The sequence below is a fragment of the Poecilia reticulata genome, linkage group LG8, assembly GCF_000633615.1.
Source record: "Poecilia reticulata strain Guanapo linkage group LG8, Guppy_female_1.0+MT, whole genome shotgun sequence".
In the NCBI taxonomy this organism is placed as follows: domain Eukaryota; kingdom Metazoa; phylum Chordata; class Actinopteri; order Cyprinodontiformes; family Poeciliidae; genus Poecilia; species Poecilia reticulata.
The window spans coordinates 7,072,049-7,092,055 of NC_024338.1; the positions used below are offsets into that span (position 1 = coordinate 7,072,049).

The following is a 20,007-nucleotide window of genomic DNA, read 5'->3' on the forward strand; positions in this document are numbered from 1 at the left end:
TTCCTTACCGAGGGAGAGTGCTAGAAATAAAGATTAATAGTGGAAATTGTGAAGATGCATTAATATTTGCTATTTTTTATTTATTTTTAATCATAATGCGTAATATATTTTTACAGCATCTTTTACGTGACATGAGCGGATGAAGGGCTAATTTATTTGCAATAATTTTTTTTTACTTGTATTTTTCTTCTTTTAAAATTGACCTAGTGCGAAGACATAAACAAATCGGTCTGAATAAAAATCAACAAAATTGCTTTGGATGGATTTTTTTTTTTTTTTTTACTCTGTCATCGTCCTTTTCCTGCTTCCCTACATTCATACGTGAAAGTGTTGGCTCGCAACAAAAAAAAAAAAAAGAATGAAAAACCTCTTGGATTAAACAAAGTGCAGAGTGACTTCGGGGTCTGGGATCTTCAAATAAACCCGGCCTGGGTGTCATGGGGACCAGGAAGTGGAATTAACCGCTATATTAGCTGACCTTCATCTTGTTGTTTGTCCCAACCTGGCTGGCTGGGCCCACGGCCGGCCGGTAACCACGGCCTCCGGCTCCAACAATGCCGGCATTTCCATCGGTAAGAAAGAAAAACACTGGCTTTAGGGGGTTTACTGAGCAAACACGGCGAGCGGTGCCAAACACTCCTCGCTCCCACATTTCACAATCGCTTTCTATATTGCCATTTTTTCTTTTTTTTTCTTTTTCGCCCCTCTTGTCGCCTGCTGGAGCTCTGGGAAGCCACCAGACAGTTCTGGGTCGAGTGTGGGACAGAAACTTAGGAAAGCAGCACTGACCTGTGAGTAGAAGCGCTCTTGTTGATGAGTTACGCAGAAAAAAAACCCATGACAAATAAGGACATGGAGGTTTTAATTTCGAGTGCGGCTAAAAGGTAAAACATGTCCACGGAGAGCTTCGTAATTTATATTGTGTTGTGTAATACCACTCCGCGCCATTAGGTGGCGCCGTTGACAAGAGGAAAATGAGAAACTGTAGGAAGAGTAAGACATGATGTTTAAAAACTATGACGGCATTGTGCTCATTCGTACTTGCTGTGCTACGTTAAATAAATGCACCGAGTTATCCAAGAATGTGTCTTGTTTTCCCACACCATTACAGATTGCTTGAAGAAATAATCAAACCCATCAAATATGTTATTAAAAAGCAAAAACACAAAGCAACAACAGTCAAAAACACAACCCATGGATTTGTGACGGTGCGTCAAAAACGTTTTCATATTCTATTGTTATTGCTAAGTAGAAGGAAAATCATGAATATTGTCACCATCCTAAAATAATAGACCTAGTCATCTTATTTGCCAAAAGTGATTTTGAGTCCTCAAAACAACCCACTCTCTTTTCATTACCAAAATATGATTTAGGCCAAAAAACAGGGATCATCTTCGGCAAAAAAAATTAATAAATAACATTACTTAAGGTATTATTTTAGGAAGGTGGTGATATGAATTCAGGCTTCTTCAGTCTGATTCATTAATTCAGTTTAGTAATTCTACTAACAATATTACATTTACTCTTATACTGCAAAGACATGCAAGTGAACGACAAGAAAACAACAAAAATAGCAATAAAATCATTAAAAATAACGTTAAAGACATTAGAATGTAGATGAGAACAATAAAAATAAAAACTGATCAGGGCAAAAATCAAAAGGACTAAAATTAATGATAAATTAAGCATGAATAAGACACAAGTGTTGATAATTAAAAACATATATGATATGCCAATGGAGAGTTTTGTGATAGAAAGTTATGACACAAATACATGCCAGCATTAATAAGTGATTGACTACACAAGCAGAAAAACACAGTAAAAACGGATCATGAGTTTTGTGTTCATGTCTTATTTTATTTTTTTCCACGTTTCTTCAGAAAACCGAATCGTATTCGAGAGGATGTCTCTGTGAAATCCCCGAATAATCAAATCTCGCCACAATCCCTTGTGTTTTAAAGCTCTGTGGTCTGTTTTTACCATCATTTCAAATGTTGCTGCTTCCAGCCACAACTGAGCACAGAAGCAGAGTAAAAGTAAAGGCGCTCTCTTTGCTGCTTGTAAATCAGCTTCCCTGCTTGCTCCGATTAACGCAGGGAGACATCAAACGGTCAGGAAGCAGAACCGTTGCATAAAGAAACTTTTTACTGCGTGGTTCTGTCTCTTCCGTGTTTCTATTAGAACAATGTATAAATCTGTGCGGTTGAAAATGGTAAAAATAAAAAAAAAGAGTAGTAAAATATCCCAGGGTTTTGGGCTTTCCGACCCGGAATCTTTATCGCTCAGGGTTAAATGTCGGCTGCAAAAAGTCGGCAATAATGACGAATGAGATCAAAGAGAAAAGAAGAAAATTTAAGCTCCTGTTCTGATTTAAGGGATGATGGTGCTCCTAAGGTCGAACTTGAGTGTGTGTGTGTTTGTGAACAGCAGCCTGCGTGTGTGTGTGTCTCAGTATGTGGTGGGATTCAGTCGAATTGAAGTGGGCGTTCGAAGCCCGGGATCAGACACGTTTCAGCCTCAGTAATCATCCGCAGGGTCACCGGAGGACGGCCAGGGTCATGCTGGCAGCCAGGAGGGAATCTATTATCTCACGTTTAACAACCAACCAAACACACACACACACTCACCTTCAGCATTGTAACCTTGGGTTTACTACTGTGGTAATATCATACAGACGGTTATTATTCAGAGCGAATGAAGGAAGAAGGATAAGTATTGCCTTACACGATAAAAAGTGATGGAATAGTGTGTTTTTATCAGCTCCGTTGGATAAATGTGATTTCTCCTTTTGATTCGGGCGGGAAGTTCAAACCGACTGCGGCTCAGACTCAACATATCATTAAGATAAAAACAAAGTGGCTTCTAGCAGTCTGGGAACAATTATCCCGACGTTTCAGCGTCCAGATTTTATTCCTTTTTTCCTCCTCAGAGTCCAGCTACCACCCATAGGTTCTGGTCCCACTTTAATAAAGGGACGCAAAAGTTACATAACTTTTTATTCCTTATGCAACATGGCAGGATACCACAAGGCAACAAAATGGAATCGCTCAACATTTTGGTGTCTGTCACTGGTGTTTTATGGTTACCATGGAAACAATAATAATGCTACGTACTTCGATTTGTGTCATTTTAAAAACGGAAATGCCCTCCAAACAGAAGTTGGAGAGAGGCGGGTTAAAGGTAACAAGCGAACAAAAACATTTAAATACATTTAGGATTCTCGTAGTTACAGACTAGAAAGGTACACCAATGAACTAATTACATAATAAATATGATCCACTGACCAATATTTTTTCCGAAAGTGTTGCTCTCGTGACCACAGTCTAACAGAGAAAATATTTAGAAAAAAAAAAGTTTTATTGCACTGAACAACAAAAGAATAAAACAAAAACCACAGTACCATTAAACACAATGATCCCCAACTAAGCCTAAGTGAAAACCATCCAGTCTTTTGATTTACTCCCCTTACGCAGTAAAGGAAGGAAGCGCTTTTTTTAGCTAAGGCCCCTTTCACTTTAGATTTATTCTGATTTGTTCTTCAGGATCTCTTACACTGCTTGAACATCACACAACATTCTGGGAGAACTGATGGCAATCAGAAGGAATCGTGGACAAAATATCCAAAAACACAGATCGCTATAGATTGAGGCTTTGAATACTCAGACTGGTTTTCAAGAATTATTTTAAACATTTTTTGCAAAACTTTATGGTGGACAACTCGGTTTGTCCATCTAAATTCTCGGTTTGTCCTCATTTTCCTATCTCCTTATTGCTAAATATATTTTCATCCTTACTCATTCATTGCGGGAAAAATTTTTTTTTTTGTGTGTAGTCCCAGTGGAAATTAAGGGTGTTAGTTTATTACCACCAGAGTGCGCTGTTTTCCCCTAGCGGTCCCACAAGTCTGTAGGACAGTGGTCCCCAAACTTTTTCCTATGAGGGCCTCATAGCTTTTCCCTTCTCTGGTGGGGGACCGGAGTCAGTTTGTAACAGAAAAAGTGTGACACGTTTATCACCTGCACTGGCATGCGCGCGCGGTTACTCGATTGATTTTTACCCAGAAAGCACATGGGCAAAAACCCTTAGTGAAACGGTCACTGGGACTGAGTAGTATATATTCCATTGAGGGAAAGTAACTTAAGTAACTTAACATATGTTAACATAACATGCTTATACGTTTTTAAGTATAAGCTGCTACTTACAGGCATTGCTTCGAAGAATTCGACCTGGAATGCGGCGTTTACAACAAACACGTGTGTTCATCTGCTCTGCCGCTAGCAAACAACCGTACTGATTAAATAACATAAAAGTCAAGCAGTTCCCTAAAAGTCCAACAGATGGCAGCAATGCACCATGCAAAACAAAACACCCACAGTTTACAGGACACTCTTCCTGCTAAACTGGAAAATACAATATCTGAAAAAAAAAATCAGAATTCTCTCTGGTATTGTTCTGGGGGCCGGACCAAATGTGGAGGCCCGCGGGCCGTAGTTTGGGGACCACTGCTGTAGGAAGTTAAACGAAACCGGAACAACGCTACTTTGAACGCACGTATCTCACCTGTTCTTGGTTGGAGGGAGAACCGGGAAAAGCCACGCCCTTAGAGAATGACTTTATTGATCTCAATGATCCTCAATGTTTTTTTTTTTATGTTGTGTTTGCATTGAGGGCGTTGAGTATTTTTTGGCTGATTTAACCTGTATTTTCGAGAGAGCTGGCATTCCACGCAGGCATGTGGGTTGTACCTTTGATTTGTGACCAGGATCACCAGTCAGATCCTTCAAATGACCAAGCCATGTGGCAGACCACATGTTATGGATCAGCTACCATGGACCTTTGAGGCCCAATTTCCACCGATCGCATCATGTCTGAATCTCAGCCATCGTAAAATGCCGTTTTCTTTATGGTAACGCAGTGCAAGTAGTTAATCCGTATGGGAAGCTCAGATCTCCCAACAAATTTACGGGGATTACAAGTTACAAGAGCTCTGGGCAGCCACGGCTAATGAGAGACTCATATGTATGACCACAAAGTAACAAACCGTGGCTGCAACCCAACAGGTCCTAAAATTGTTGTGCGAGAGAACACAAACACTCCTCTGTGAAACTAATTTAACAGCTGAGCTTTGTTCATGTTGCTGGGAGAGACGTTGATAGAATGAGCACTTCTAATGACACGGACCCATTACCAGAGTGTGCCAGCGCATCTCAATGCTTGGCCATCACTCAGGAGGAGATGGGAATCAGTTAGCACTCTGACAACAAGTGTCCAGATGCCTTTCTTGCAAAATACGTGCACTTAATAAATTATCACTAAATGGAATTAAGAGAGAATATTACTCTGTTTTGATGAATAGAAGAATATTGTTTGGACAGGTTGGAGTTTATTTATTCAAATCTCACCGACGCGTTTATTTAAGCTTTCATTGGTGGTTTTGATTTTTAAAGAAATGTAGGCTCCAGTTGAGATCTTTTTTTTTTACATTTATACTCTGCCTTTTAAAATTGAGAGCAGTTATTGGGGACCTGTAATTAGTAATCCACGGCTACCTGTTTCTTCGGAGCATGAATGTGGTGTGACACGGAGGATAATTTCTCTTAGGGCCTATCCCAAAACATCCTACGCCCCTCTGTGAAGTGTGTACTCAGTCGAAATGGACATAAGGGTTCAAGTTTGCAGGTTGCAAGTATACAAAAACTGTAGAATTGGGATAGTGCGGGTTATGCCATCGACTTGAACCTTGAAAGTTACTGCTTTGGCATTGGTGTATTTTGCATAACTACAATAGAAACACTATGCACATCACACGAGTCACGTGACCAACAGCTGGACGTTTCTACTGGCGGAAACAACGAAGACGACGACGGGAAGTGGTAGGAGGAGGATGTTACGGCATGTTTTTTTAATAACTTTATCGCATAAACACACTTATTCAAGTGTGATTTTTAATTGCCTTATTTATTTAATGGAAACACATCAATTGCAAAATCGTGTTTTTTCGACACTAGTGGAATATCGACAAAGTTTTGTGCATATTTGTTATGGGATCTCAGCAAGCGTGTAAATGTCCCTCATATGAATTATTATCCCAAATGTCTCACTTCAAACGGCAAATGAAATGCAGCCAAAGAAGTCATAAACACTTGTTCTCTGTTGTCCCCTTCTCTTCTCGGGAACTAGATATTTTCTCCCCGGTTCTTCTGTTTTCAAGTTCAGATCGATATGCTCATTTATATTGGCAGTTTGTGCTTGTTTGCTCTAAATTAAAACCACTGATGTGAGTCCAAGGACCACAGTTATAGAAGACTAAGTACTGCCACTATTGGCAAAAGTTAGTTTGTGCATAGTATTAGCAGCAGGGGTACTGATAATTATGGGAGCAATGATTTGAATCAAATGTTGGATTTTTCTAAATTTTTCAGTGAGATAAAAAAAACAACAAAAAAAACGTTTCCTTCCAGGATTTTCTTGGATGAGACTGTCCTCCCTGACAACGAGGCGGCCCTCAAACTCTCCCTCTCTGGGGTTTGCTGAGGATGTGTGAAATCCGTCTCTGCTCGATGTCGCGGCGGAGGAAGGAAGAGGGCGTTGCGGACTCGTCCGCGCTCTCTGGACTGTGGCCGTCTTCCGGTTCGGAGTGGATGAGTGACAGACTCGTTCCCGTTTCTCACAGCGTCACCGCTTCGCAATGCGTCCAGTGTGTCAGGCTGCGGCTCAAACCTCCCACTCCAAAAGCCTGGCACTGTAACATCTTACTGTTGCCGAGTTTGATACAGGGCTTTTCCCACAACTGTCTACGTGGAAAGTGAGCTAGTGATCGATACTGAAATATCGATACCTCCGATTCTAGATCTTTATTCTCTAAAATCCATTCTCAGATCAAAAATATTAACACTTTCGATGCTTCAGTTATTTGAGGAAATGCATACCATTAAAGAAAATAAACCAAACTATTGAGATATTGTCTAAATTCTTTAATTGGTGGGGAACTACTTTTCCTTCCGCCTGGAGCGGTGTGCTGCTCCTGCTCGGCTCAGTTGATAAAAATTAATAAACACCCACACTTTAAAATAAAAAAATTGAAATGGAATGAGTGTTCAATAATTGTGGCATTTAATTATATAATTTGATATTTTACTCTCAGTTCCAGTTTGAGTCAGCCCCTTTATCATAGCTGGTCCAAGAATGTTTGAAGCCATATGCAAGTTTTCATTTGTGCCCCGCAACCAAACCAACATGCCAACACCAAATTCTTCATCATTCGTAATCTACTCGGTGTGTAACATGCCTACCATTTGTCATCAGTTTACGTCATAGGCAAATGGTTAAAAGCTTTTGATTTTAACCTTGCAGGAGTAGCAAAATGAAAACAAAAAAATGTAGTAAGTAGAGTGGTGTTTAAAATACAAACAAGCAGCGCTTAGCCTGGCAGGGGGGGGCAATAAAGCCTGGCTGCCTGCCAGGCTTATAATTCATTAGAAGTGCCCCTTTATTATCCACCTTTTCGTCTTACGACACATTTGTATTCTTTGGCTTTTAGCATGTTGAGTCGTTTTCTCTTCTGTTATCATGTTTTGTTGTTTCTATTGTTCATCTTTCTCAACACTTTCTCGCAGCTACTGTTGTTTTAAAGTGCTTTATAGGTAAATGTATTTATTTCAGTTAACAAAATGTTCTCTCAGTTTCAGTTTTCGTTATTTCTTCCAGATTAGTTAACCGTACTAGCCTTGCATTTAAGGGCTGTATTCATAAACCCTTTGAATGAGGCATCAGATCAGAGGTCAGAACCGCGTCAGGTATTATGGTGAACTCGGAGGCCGCTCTCTGTACGTGACTTTTACTGGGGAAGGCAGATCATATGGAATAGATAGACGTGAGCCCTGAATCCTTTTTATTGCACCGCTTCACCTTGCGTGAGGCATCAGCAGGAGGAAGAGTGGAAACAGCCTCGGCGTAGACTCAACAGCTAGAGATGTCTCTCTCTCTCTCTGTGTGTGTGTGTCAGCATGAGAATGAGATGTGTATCTGATCGCAGTGATTTGCGTGTGAAGCCTTGACCGCTCCCCCCACCCTTCCTCAAGCCCCCTTCCTCTCTCCAGGGGAGGTGCCGTGAAACGCTCAATGGACGTCTCTCTTCCCAGCATCTGGCTCTTAGAAGTGTCTGCGCACACATGGGCTCATTAGTTCCACCTCCGGGTGGACTCCTGCCCGATCGGCGCTGATGTGATCTCACAGGGGCCCGGGCCAGGCCTCCTGAGGGACCCATAACCACCCAGGCACCAGAGCAAATAGCTCAGAGCTTACGCACACTTCTTTATGGCAGGTGATTCTTTGCCCTCTTTCCAAAGCACGCAAGAAACTTCAAAGTCTCACGCTTGGAGCGCTGCTCTCATCCTTGGCTTCCTTGCGTCTTCGGAGTCGAAATCTTGGCCGTGACCAGAGTTAGGCAACAGCAGGTGAGGTCACCGAGGGTGCTTGGATAAGCAAAACAGGGGATTTGGAGTCGTCCCAACTGTGTCTGTATCTGAAGGAAAGTACAAAAGCATGTTGATTTTTCCGATTGATTTTACCATATTTGGACCAGAAATAGTTGCTGGAAGCATAGTTAATCTTTATGTTTCCATTACAGCGGCGAGTTTTGAGGGCGTGTCACCAACTTCACACTGATTCCTCTTTATGAAACAGCTTTAGCAATTGAAATTAGGTCTAGGTAAAATATAGTTTGATCTCAAATAGGGGTGGCCATTTATCGTATCATTTATTGTGATTTTTCCTTATCATGATCAAATTTTGATTTATTGGTTGTCATGGAAAACCCCAACTGATGATTCAATGAGGGCTTGGCATTTAACAAATGTATCGTGATACATTTCTATCACGATACACATCGTGAAAATTTAGATTTACCGTTGTCATGATGAATTTAAATTAACAAGCCCAAGCCCCTCTAAGACTCCGTATAGCCGGAATTGTTTTACTATTTCCTCCACTGTTTGTCCAATGAAAGCATCAAGAAATACCAATAAATAAAAAAATCTGATTAAATGTGGCTACTTTGAACCGCTTAATGATACAAATCACACTACTTTGTGTGACTGAAGTCCATTACAAATTGGAGGCAATCAAAAAATTTCCCTGCTGATCTGTAATTGAGAAATCACTCAAGTTAAAAACATAACATTTTGAACAGTATATTGTACATATGTGGCTTTTTTTTTCTTTTTGAGACTGTTTCACTTGGATCAAGGCCCAGTTGGTAACTTTGTGTCATACTGAACACCCGCGCCAGCGGTGAAAGATGGCCTGATAGACGGGACAGACGAGGAAATGAACGGCAGCGGGAAAGATGCGGGAGGCGAGGAGGTTATCCACCAGCTGAGGAAAAACAATGGCTGGCAGCTCGGAGCGCTTTGTGATGAAAATCAGCTCTTGGGCCAATACAAACACTTGTGCAGAAAAAAAAATTGAAACATTCACACAGGAAAAAAAGTCCTCCATGACAGGAAATGAGCATCCTCTTTAGTCGCTAAGACACGGCAAAGCAGACATTCTTCACAACACGCAGGTACATAAATGTACTTTTGTCACTATGGAGATTCAAGACGTTTTGAAACATTAAACCTCGTTTGCTTTGGTCCAAATCAGTTGATGGGTTTAAGTTGTAACTTTTTACGATGCTTGGTTTGTTTTCCACACCTGACACTACAAACCCGGTATGATTGCTCGAGGCAGGACAACAAAATGTAGACACAGGAAGCCGATGCTGTGTTAGCATGTCAACTTAATAAAATTAAAATAATTGCTTGGATAAAGTTAGTTTGTTACTTGTAACCAGTTTTCTTTTTTTCCAGTGTGTAGCTATGTTTGGCTGTCTCATTCCACAGCTACATACTTTGCAGCTATGAGCTTCAGCAGTTTGACCCACAGCTAAGCTCAACAGTTCCTCTTAGCTAACTCCACACTTTTTCCAAATATGTACACAAGAGCCCGGAGGAGATCGTAGCGGCGCTCCATGCTGCATACACAGATCATAAAATACTCCGACGCGGTGTCGATTCGGCCCACGGATGCAATCTGCTTGCAAAGGAACACAAACTCTCCGAGCAGTGCTGGAAAGGTTGCCGGAACGAACCCGGTAACGGCCTCGGTCGCTGCTCAGGCCAAAAGCCGTTTCCTCATGACGGCTTCTTCGTACATGCTGTTTGGATGGAAAACCGCTGGCTCCCTGCGGGGGTCGCCGTAGCCGCGGCGGTTCCCACCAGCACCTGCAGGTCTGAAGAAAGAGCCAGCTATGCTTCACGCTGAGGCAGACTCCTCCCTGGCTGAAGGCCTTGCTGCACATCAAGGGTTCTCCCTGATCTTAGAACAGTCCATTTCCTCCCCGGGCCTCAGGTTTAATGTTGTGCAAAGTTTCATAAAATATTAACACAGGTGTCAGGCTACAAGGAGGTCTTCCCTTTGTGGAAAAATCGTTACAGTGATTTTCCATAAAAAGCTGATTTGTAGCTTTATATAAAAGTATTCACAAACCTTTTGTCAACTGGCAACCACAAACTTATAGCGGGAGTATTTAACCTTTATTAAAAATGTTCAAAACCGTCACCATAGATAAACAATGTATTGTTGTTGCGTTGCTATTGCCATGTGAAGAACTGCACCGTTCTCGATCAAAAACAACCAATCGGCGCCAGGAGCAGGGTCGCAACTACCCCGAAGGAAGGTACGGCAGGGTGAAGGAGCATAGAAAACATACGCTCGCTCTAATGTATATCAAAATTATTTCCAATAGGTTAAATTAGTGGTTATCAAATTTTTATAACCTCTAGTAAATACTAAGTTTTCCTAGTAGCACAGTAGACATTAGTACAACACAACTGATAATTTTTGTGATTATAGTAGTCAGTATGTTACCCACTGATAGTGTGTGATTAGATGAAAGATGCAGTTTAGTTTAGTTTTCAGTCAAAATTCCAGGTTGAACATTTTGAAGGATTCTTATAATCCTTGTCCTCAAAATACAACATTTCTACATTTAAAGTCTAATAAAAACATTAATTGTATTTAACCTTTATAGTAGCTTATCTTATATTTCTCTCACTCCAGTAGCAAGCATTAGGCTGGGTTTGATGTAATTAATAGATACAAGTTTCAACTATGCTCTACTTTGTGTTGCTCTATAGCATAAAATCCACATTCAAGTTCATGTCTTCAACATAATGTATTACAATAAGGCCTGAATACTACATCATATGCAACACATTTTTGAAAATGGCCAAGAGCAAATCACAGCACAGTGTCTCTTTGAGCAAACACCAGCGATCCATCATTATCGCTCTGTGCTTTCTGACACAAAGTGATAAACTGTCTGGTAATGAGCGTCTATGAACAGACCGCTGTTTGTCCGCAAACTCTTACGACCGCAGCTCAGCTCGGGACGTTTTCGCCGTGGTATTTGTTGTTGTGTTTAAAGGCGCTGAGGAACAATCCGGCCTCCCTTCCTTTTCTCCCCGCAAGCGGCCGCGTCTGTCATCACAGCGCCGTTCACGAGGCCAAGACCAACCGGAGAAACACTAATCATGTCATCGCTGCTCTGGACCAGAGCAAGACCCCTCTCGTTTGGCCAGATAGCAGCTTGTTGTTGCTCTGTCCTCTGGGGGAGCTGTGGCGCTGTGGTGGGCCCAGATATTGCCAGGAAACGTTGTAGGTCGGCCGATTACCTTGGAACTCGCGTCTTGAATTCTTTTGTGATGATTTCTGCGTTGAATTGCTGTCAGTGTCCATTAAAGGTGCAATGTTGTGTGTTTTCCAGACACATGCTGCCAATTTAGAGCGCAATTAGGTAAATATGTCACCTTCAGTTGCTGTAAAAATGCTGCATATATCAAATATGACTTCAAAGAAATCTGACTTTGATATTTAACACCTTGAAATTTTGCCTCTGTCGCTTTAAAGACTCCTGCTGTTTCTGAATCTCCGCCTTCAGGAAGTCGTCACAACATGGCTCCTCTATTAACCCTTTAACAACGTTTTTACCAAAGTTTCACTGAGAAGCAGCTCCTATAATGAGCTCAGCAGATGCACAGTTCCACCAGGTGTTTGCTAATTGCTGCTGGCTAGTCTGAAGGAGCTGAGTGGAGGAATATGCAGCTCAGAAGCTCGGAGATTGCAGCTCTGAGGAGCTTCGTCCCTGAAGGCGGAGCTATGTCCACCCAGGCGTTTTGCACAGCTGAATTGTTGCCAGGGGAGATTAAAGGATTTCTTAAACGTACATGAAAGAATCAAGACAACACTTCAGGTGTGTTTTTGATTAGAATAACATCATAACATGAGGTAAAGCTCAAAAAAGTTTATTTTTGAGTCCCTTTAATCTCTTAAGGAAAAGCTCTTCATACAGTGTTCTAATGGACGAATCCAAACATTTATTCTTTGCCCAAAAACCCCCCCCAAAAAAACCAAGAGTTGTCGTCACATTTTCCAGCAGAATTATACCACAACACCAACACAAGAATAAGTGACATTACAAAAGCCCTGGACCAGAAACAAATCTTTAACATCCTGCTTTTATGAATTTGGGGCCTTATTCAGTTATCATTTAGCTTCTCTGGTGACCAGAGAAGCTAAAGTAAAGAATAAAGTGGAGCACCAACACACTCTAGCTCCAGTGCAGCTCCTAGAATGATATTGTCAATGTCAATCCCGGTTATACAATAGTTTTTATGGTTTTACTATTGGGGTAAAATCAGATCTAGTTGATGTAATTTTAAGACACAGGACAGTTTATATTTACCATATTAATGAAGGTCCAATAGGACAACAACAAACAATTAACATTGTAAGGTATGCATTTAAAATGATAATTGATAAGAAATAAATTACATTGGTTTAGAAATGTCAAAATATATTTCTCACGTAATTTCTTAATTATGTAAAAGCAATCAAAACAATTTAATTTACTAAAGTTTAAGATCATATGTAGTTGTTTTGGTATTTATTAGGCTCTCATCCAATTAGCCACTCAACTGCAGACGCATAATAACGGTTTTGTATTAGCCCCGCCCCCGATTTGTAATTGAAGAGTTCAGATACATTTATGATGTGGTGCAACTCAAGACTGTAAAACAATAAATAACTACTCAAAGAAATCTAGATTTTTTTTTTGTAAAAATATATATATATTTTTAGAAATTAAATTTTTATTCGTATTTAAACACGAGTCTTTAAAATAAATGAGCTGCATATAGTATATGTAAATTAAGACACACACAAAAATTTAGTAAGCAACTTTTTTATTTATTGAAGCCCAACAATTGTGCACTGTTGGGCTTCCATATTAAGTAATCAATGGACCATTAAAGAAGAATCAGGTCGTTTTGCAGCTGATTACTTTTTTACATTCTCCTCTGGCCTTGTTCTGTATGATAGTAATGAATCACAGGGATTCAACACATCCACATGACGCTTAATCTTCATTATTAAGTATTAAGCATCTGTAAATGCCCCACAATGAGTGACAGCTTACAAGATGGACAATATCCAACGTAAAAACAAACAGATCTGCAGTTGTATGAATATTTAGAGCAGTAGAAGGAGCATGTAATGATGGCTAAACAGGTCATAAACCCAATTATGGTTGTGGATCACATAAATGGGTTTTACTGCATAAATAAAGCTGTGCCTTCTCTGGAAATGTTGGTAATTGTTTATGTGACTATAAAACCAACCCAACAAAGAGAACTTAAGGAAATGTTCTTTGGTGGTTTTGGAATAGCATGCACTTGAGGTGCCAAAAACCCAAGCAAATGTCTTTGTAAACAGAATTGAATATCTGGATTTGACATGTTTTATAAGAGAGGCTTTTTGCAACAATGTCTAACGTTCAGCTCCTTCTGTGTTCCCAAACGCAAACCCCCCCCCCCAAAAACGTCTTTGTTCTCCAATTTTGCAGCCCAAAATTGTCCCGGCTGAACCAGAGTAGAAGGTAACGGCAGAAAATGTGAACATTTTAATGAAGGAATTGCACTGAGAAATCAGACGGAACAGATCAGTCGATTGATTCAGGTGTGTTGGAGCAGGGTTACAACTCACCTGAAGGACAGTAGATCTCAGGATTACGTTTGGATTATAGTCTAGATTATACACTTGGAGATTGCTTTACTCGTACTGCTTGCCAGGCCAACCAACCAAATTGCTAACGCTGAAAGCTAAAAGCATCAACTCCACAAGGGCTGCTTGTTTCAAATTGTTGTCAAAACTGGCTGACAGAAGCTCTTTCTAGTGTCCATATAATTGTGCAATTTGATATTTCAAAAATAAATTTGATAAATAGAAAAAAACGCCAATAATAAAAAAAAAAGACTTCAATAGAAACACTTTTTTTCCGCATCACACGAGTCACATGATCAACAACCGGATGTTGGCACAAAGAAAAAGAGACAGGAAGGAAGTAGTTGGAGGATGCATGTTTCTTAATGACTTAACTCATGAACAAATGTATTCCTATGTGATTTTAATTGCTTTTTTTTATTATTATTATTAATGGAAGCATTGTAATTGGAAATAGTTTCAGGTTTAACTTAAATGCCCTTATAGTTCCTGAAAAATAAATATGAAACTTCTAAAAATCGGAAAATTGAAGACTGGAAAATGACTGCAAGCTAATTATACAGATTAAGGCAAACAGATGATTCTACCTTCGTACCGCTCCTAGGATCCTGATCGTTTATCCAATTTCACTTTGCACTAAGACATAGCTAAGCCAATCAGACACTCCGATCGCGCAGAAGTCCAGCCAGGACGCCACACAAATCAGCACAAACGCAGAAAAGAGAAAATCCTGAACATCAAAAATATGCCAACTAATTCCAGTACATTTCTCCCCGTTCAATGATTCTTACAGCAAAAAGCATTTTATTATTATTATTATTATTTTTTAGAAAGACCACAAATTGATATATTATCTTTAGATCCAAACAAGAAAAAGGAAGCTTACACGTAAAAAGCTTCGACCAAACTAAGTTGTTCTCATCTCAGTCTAATTTAGAATTAACATCAACTCATTAGGCCATTTAAAACCATAATGCTAAGAAATCCTATAAAACATCCAACTTTAAAGTCAGGCAGTTTTTAATCGCTCGCTCCTTCCAGCTGATAATACGTCCAGCTGAACACTGCCCTCTTCTGGCAAAAATGAGTCACAAGTGAACGGGAACAAACACACTTTTGACTTTAGGTGAATAAAGACCGACAGTGTTTTTCAGTTCATGCTGTCTATTTAACGACTAAAGTCACATACATGAAGCTCATGTGCCTTTCATGTTTTGTGTAACTCAAACTTGTCACCCATGAGGTCAGATGAAGAGAGAGGACTGAAGACTCTTTTTTTAAATTGAAGTCGCAGAGGGACATTATGTCTAAAAGAGAATTATGGCTATTTCTTCTTCTTCTCTTTGCCTCCCATGGTACCTCGCCCTGAATGCGTCTCCACCCACACAGCCGGGTGGTCCGCTATTCTGAACGTGACCCCAATAAAGACCTTTGTGCTGAACGACACCCACTCTACCATGAACCTCACTTTTTGTTGGACTGTCAAGGGACAATGATTTACAATGCATTTGCAAAACATAAAGGAACAAGAAAAGGCTCTGTTTGCTATTGAAATCGCTCTAAAATGGCACTCACTGCTTAGAGTGATATCATATAAATTGGCAGCGATTTTCTTTTTTTTTTTTTTTGTCAAAGAAATAAAGCAGACGGCTTATTATTTCTGAGTTTATGAGTTCGTTTTAAATCGACGTGTGTCTAAATCAGACTCCAAAACAAATAATTACAAACTGTGGAGCTATAAAACGTGGACCCAACTTTTATTTGAAATATGTTGAGTTGCGATTCTGTTCCTTCTTGGAAATGAAAACACAACATGCTGTTCGAGTTCTTTATTTCAGTGAAACTGTGCCTAAATTGGCGCTATATCAGTAGCTGTGTGTGCATTTACCAAATAATTGCAAATTGGAATGACAAAAATACATTTTGCTTATTGGAAATAAGCCAGTTTCGAAAAAACTCAAGTTTTTGTTATTAGTTTTAGTGCTAGGATGAGGCGGTTTGTGCATTTCGCAAAACTGCAATGGAAAACCTTTTTCCCCCTCACATGAGTCACAAGATCAACAACCAGATGTTACTACTGATGAAAACGTGAAGACGACGACAGAAAGTGATGGCATGTTTTTTTAATTACTTTATCACGTGAATAAACCTATTCACTGTGGTGTTGATCGCATTTCTGATTTAATGAGAACACCGCAATTGCGAAATTGACATTAGCGTAATATCGACAAAGCTTTGCGCACGTTTGTAATGGAAACGCAGCTACTGTCCACTCTGGAAGGCTTAGATTTAAAAGAAAGTGTCTTCCTCTTTTACCTGTGGTTTTCCTCCACTCCCTCAACTCCAGATCACTCTCTTTAGAAACCGTCCTGCATTTAAATCTCTGACGTTCTTTACGTTATCAGTCCAAGTGTGATGGTAGTTTTATGGGTTTTAACTTAAGGTTTCTTGGAGGAGTTAAACATTCTGATTTCTTCAGGAAACCCGATGTTCCTAAGTTGTGTTTCATGTTTCAGACTCCTGAATCTCTTCTTGACAACCTCATAATGAAAAGACTTTGCTGGGCAGAAGCAAAAACAGTCACAGATGTTTAAGCTGGTACTTCATTCATAGACATTCCGCAATCGTATTTGGGCTGTTTTCACAATCTACATGTGGGGGGACACCAAGATGCTTGTGGTTTTTGAATATGTGACACGGAGTGCTACACCTCCTCTGGATGATGTGGGAAACGGGTGAGATACGGTGATTTGCCGGCCAAAACGGGAGACTTGACAGGAGTGGTGTAGGGTGAGACAGGTCAGTTTAACATATTTTATAATGTACTTTTTTGATATATTCATTTCTAATTTAATTTGGATCCCAAATTATGATAAAAGAGGAATAAATTCCCCCCCAAAAATGAATTTTTTTAGATGAATCCAATTTTCTGGTAGAAAAAAAAACGTGGAAATTTGAGTTTCAGAAGTCGAAAAACTTTTCAACTTTTAGGGAGTTTAGTTTTTTTTTTTGGTGGAAATTTCCTCCTCCTTTTTTCCCCCCTATCTACTCCGGTAGGATTCAGTTCCCTGTACTGGTACCTCTTGAACACCGTGGCCCATTCTTCTTTCAAAACTGAGTGTGGTGTGCAACCTTAAGCTAACCAGCAGAGGGCGCTCCATCACAGTTGATGGAGAGTTGTATTTCCGTAGCGTAGTACGTTATCCACTCGGAGCACAAGACAGTGCTTTCTCTATTCTCTTTAATTATTGAAGGAAAAGAGTTAAAACCTGTTATTGTCCTCCTGTGTATTTGGGCGGAGACTTATTCCTGGCTCTTCTGTCCTGTAACGTTCTGTCATCGGCTGAAGCCTCGTCATCAGCAGAATGAGGATGAGTCTTATTTGTCTCAACCTACACCCCACATCTACCCTGCTCTCTCAAGATAACAGTCAAAACTTCTCCACCAAAACAGATTTCCATCCAAACTAATATCTGAACATCCAGCGTCTTTTTGTTCTCTGCCAAGAATAATTGGGAACTTTCCGTGTTTACAGCCACAAAGGGTCAGAGGTAACTTAATCAGCTATGAGTTTGTCTTCCAAAAAAAAACATTTGCAATAGTCACGAGTGCAGACTTGTGTAAAATCAGATGGGCTACCTTCCTGCAGAGGTGTTAAAACGAGCAGCTTTGGGTCTTTGCTGCCTTTGCGTGTCCCGACTGTAACTGATCACGGATCAGATAGAGTGAAAATAGGACTGGTGGAGGATGAAATAGGGCATGAATAGAAATAGCTCAGTAGCCTGGCTCCACAGTCTCTGGAGGGATTGCTGTGTCAGTTGCCTGGTGTGTGCTGTAAAACTGTCTATTCCTCGTCCAGGTGCGTGTGTGTATGCGTGTGTGTGTGTTCCTGCCTGGAACTCACAAGCTCCTGGAAACCATGAGGAAGCAGAAGGCCCCTGTCGAAGGCATTAGTATTATAGGCACTGACAAGGAAGGTGTTATTGCCAAGTCAGATGGGGCCCACATAATCTGGGACCTGGTGGAAGCCAGCAGTCGCCCACTCAACACCCATATTTCTCTCTTTTTTTTTTTTTAGTTTTTTTTTTTCATTATTATTTTTGCTGGACTGAATTCCTTCTGCTAAATTGTTTCCTACTGATGGAGGTAATTGTCTTGTTAAACCTTGAAGAACTTTTGCGGAACGTTGTATTTAGTCAGCACTGTAAAAATACATTAAGCAGTATTGATTTCCTCCCGGGGCATGCTGTTTCATCGCTCTGCCTGTGTCGGCATTTTGTGAGGACTCAGGTGGTTCTGAATAACAGTCATCAGCACCGACCACTTTACCCCCAAGATGAAAAGCCGCAAATTACAGCAACGTAACAAAGGCTGTCAAGTATTTGGCCTTCGTATAGATCTTTTTTAATGTTGTCGTTGTTGTTTTGTCACACTTAAATGATTCAGGTCACCAAACTAATCTTAATATAAGACAATAAACAAAAAAGGGGGGAAAAAAGTGCACATTTTTCTTGTGATGATGTAATTCACTTATGGGACAGAGCTAAATTACATTTCTTTAAATGTAATTTATTACATTTAAATGTAACCATTTCTGTTTGTGAGCTTGTTAGCATCCAAGCTAACTGTTGTTAGTAACGATTTCTATCTGTTTGTTAGCTTGCCAGCTAACAAGCTAACAAAGTGTGTTGGAACAAGCTAACAGCGTGTTAGCTCGGAACAGCTAACTGTTCCCGGTTAACTTGGAACAGCAGCTCCAAGTTAACTACTGTTCCAAGCTAATCTGAAGTGACATTGTAGATCAGTGTTTCTCAACATTTTTTGGGCCAACGCCCCCTTAGCCCTTATCCAGGTCCCTCACCGCCCCCCACCAAAGAATTTGCAGGCTACTTTGCACTGATTATTATTTTATTATTAATATTACCATCACTATTGTAGATGTTTTGGTTTTTATGGTTGTTTCTGTATCTATCATCAAAAATAATTTCCCAGAGAACAAAAAAGTCATGGGAATAGAAATTATTTTCACAGGTGTCTACAAAAAATGCAATGAACATTCAAGTTAAAATTGGTAGGCCTAACAGCAGCCAATCAGAGTGGAAAAAATCTTCTTATTTTGTGCCATTTTCTAGTTGTTAAATATTCCACAAAATGACCAGATAAAAGATGAACAACATGCCAGTTTAAACTTTTATCTATTTGCAAAACGACTGAGCTCTGCAACATTAAAACATGGATAGAACTGTAACTACATTCATCTTAACTCTTCTTCTCTTCAGTGTTTCTGTGGGTTTCTGGTGGTGCAGCTCTGTGCTGCCTTCAGGAGAATGGGACATCAGAGCATCAACCATAAAATTTTACCCACATGACATTTATTGTTCAAACCAGAGCTTTTAGTGGAAAAACAAAAGTTCCAGGCCCTTTTAATGCCATACAAATATTAGACAAAAACATGGATTATATCTTTATATAGACCTGTCTATTGATTTATAGATTAAAAGTTTTACTGGACAGAAATTACAAAGAACAAATCTGGTTCTTAATCAAATCCTAATGAGTCAAATTGAAAGTGTCATGGAGTCATCAACCTCATGACATTAACACTGATATAAAAAATAATATTGAATAAATAAATATATCAAATCTAATTAAAAACATAAATAATTGATGTTATTTCCTGTTATGGTCTGTAAGATATATTTATTCTCAGTATTAGATGTGGTCTCAACAAACCCATGACACTTCAATAATATTTTACCTTTTATCTGGAAATAGTGTCTGTTTATTCTTGCCATACAGTCCGCTGTATTAATTATTGCTCGAAAGGTCTTGCCATACAAGTTTATTCCTCTGTATTTACTTTAGTTTCTTAGTTTATTCTTGCATTTTTTTCTTCATTAATTT

The 20,007-nt window shown here is 39.8% G+C and overlaps 1 long non-coding RNA gene across 1 annotated transcript; it reads left to right on the forward strand.

Annotated features, from left to right (window-relative positions):
• The first annotated feature begins 479 nt into the window (after nucleotides 1-479).
• Nucleotides 480-6,950, forward strand: LOC103468396 (uncharacterized). Its single transcript, XR_534215.1, has 3 exons — nucleotides 480-572; nucleotides 724-791; nucleotides 6,462-6,950. It is a non-coding gene; the product is annotated as an uncharacterized LOC103468396 (long non-coding RNA).
• Nucleotides 6,951-20,007: the final 13,057 nt, after the last annotated feature.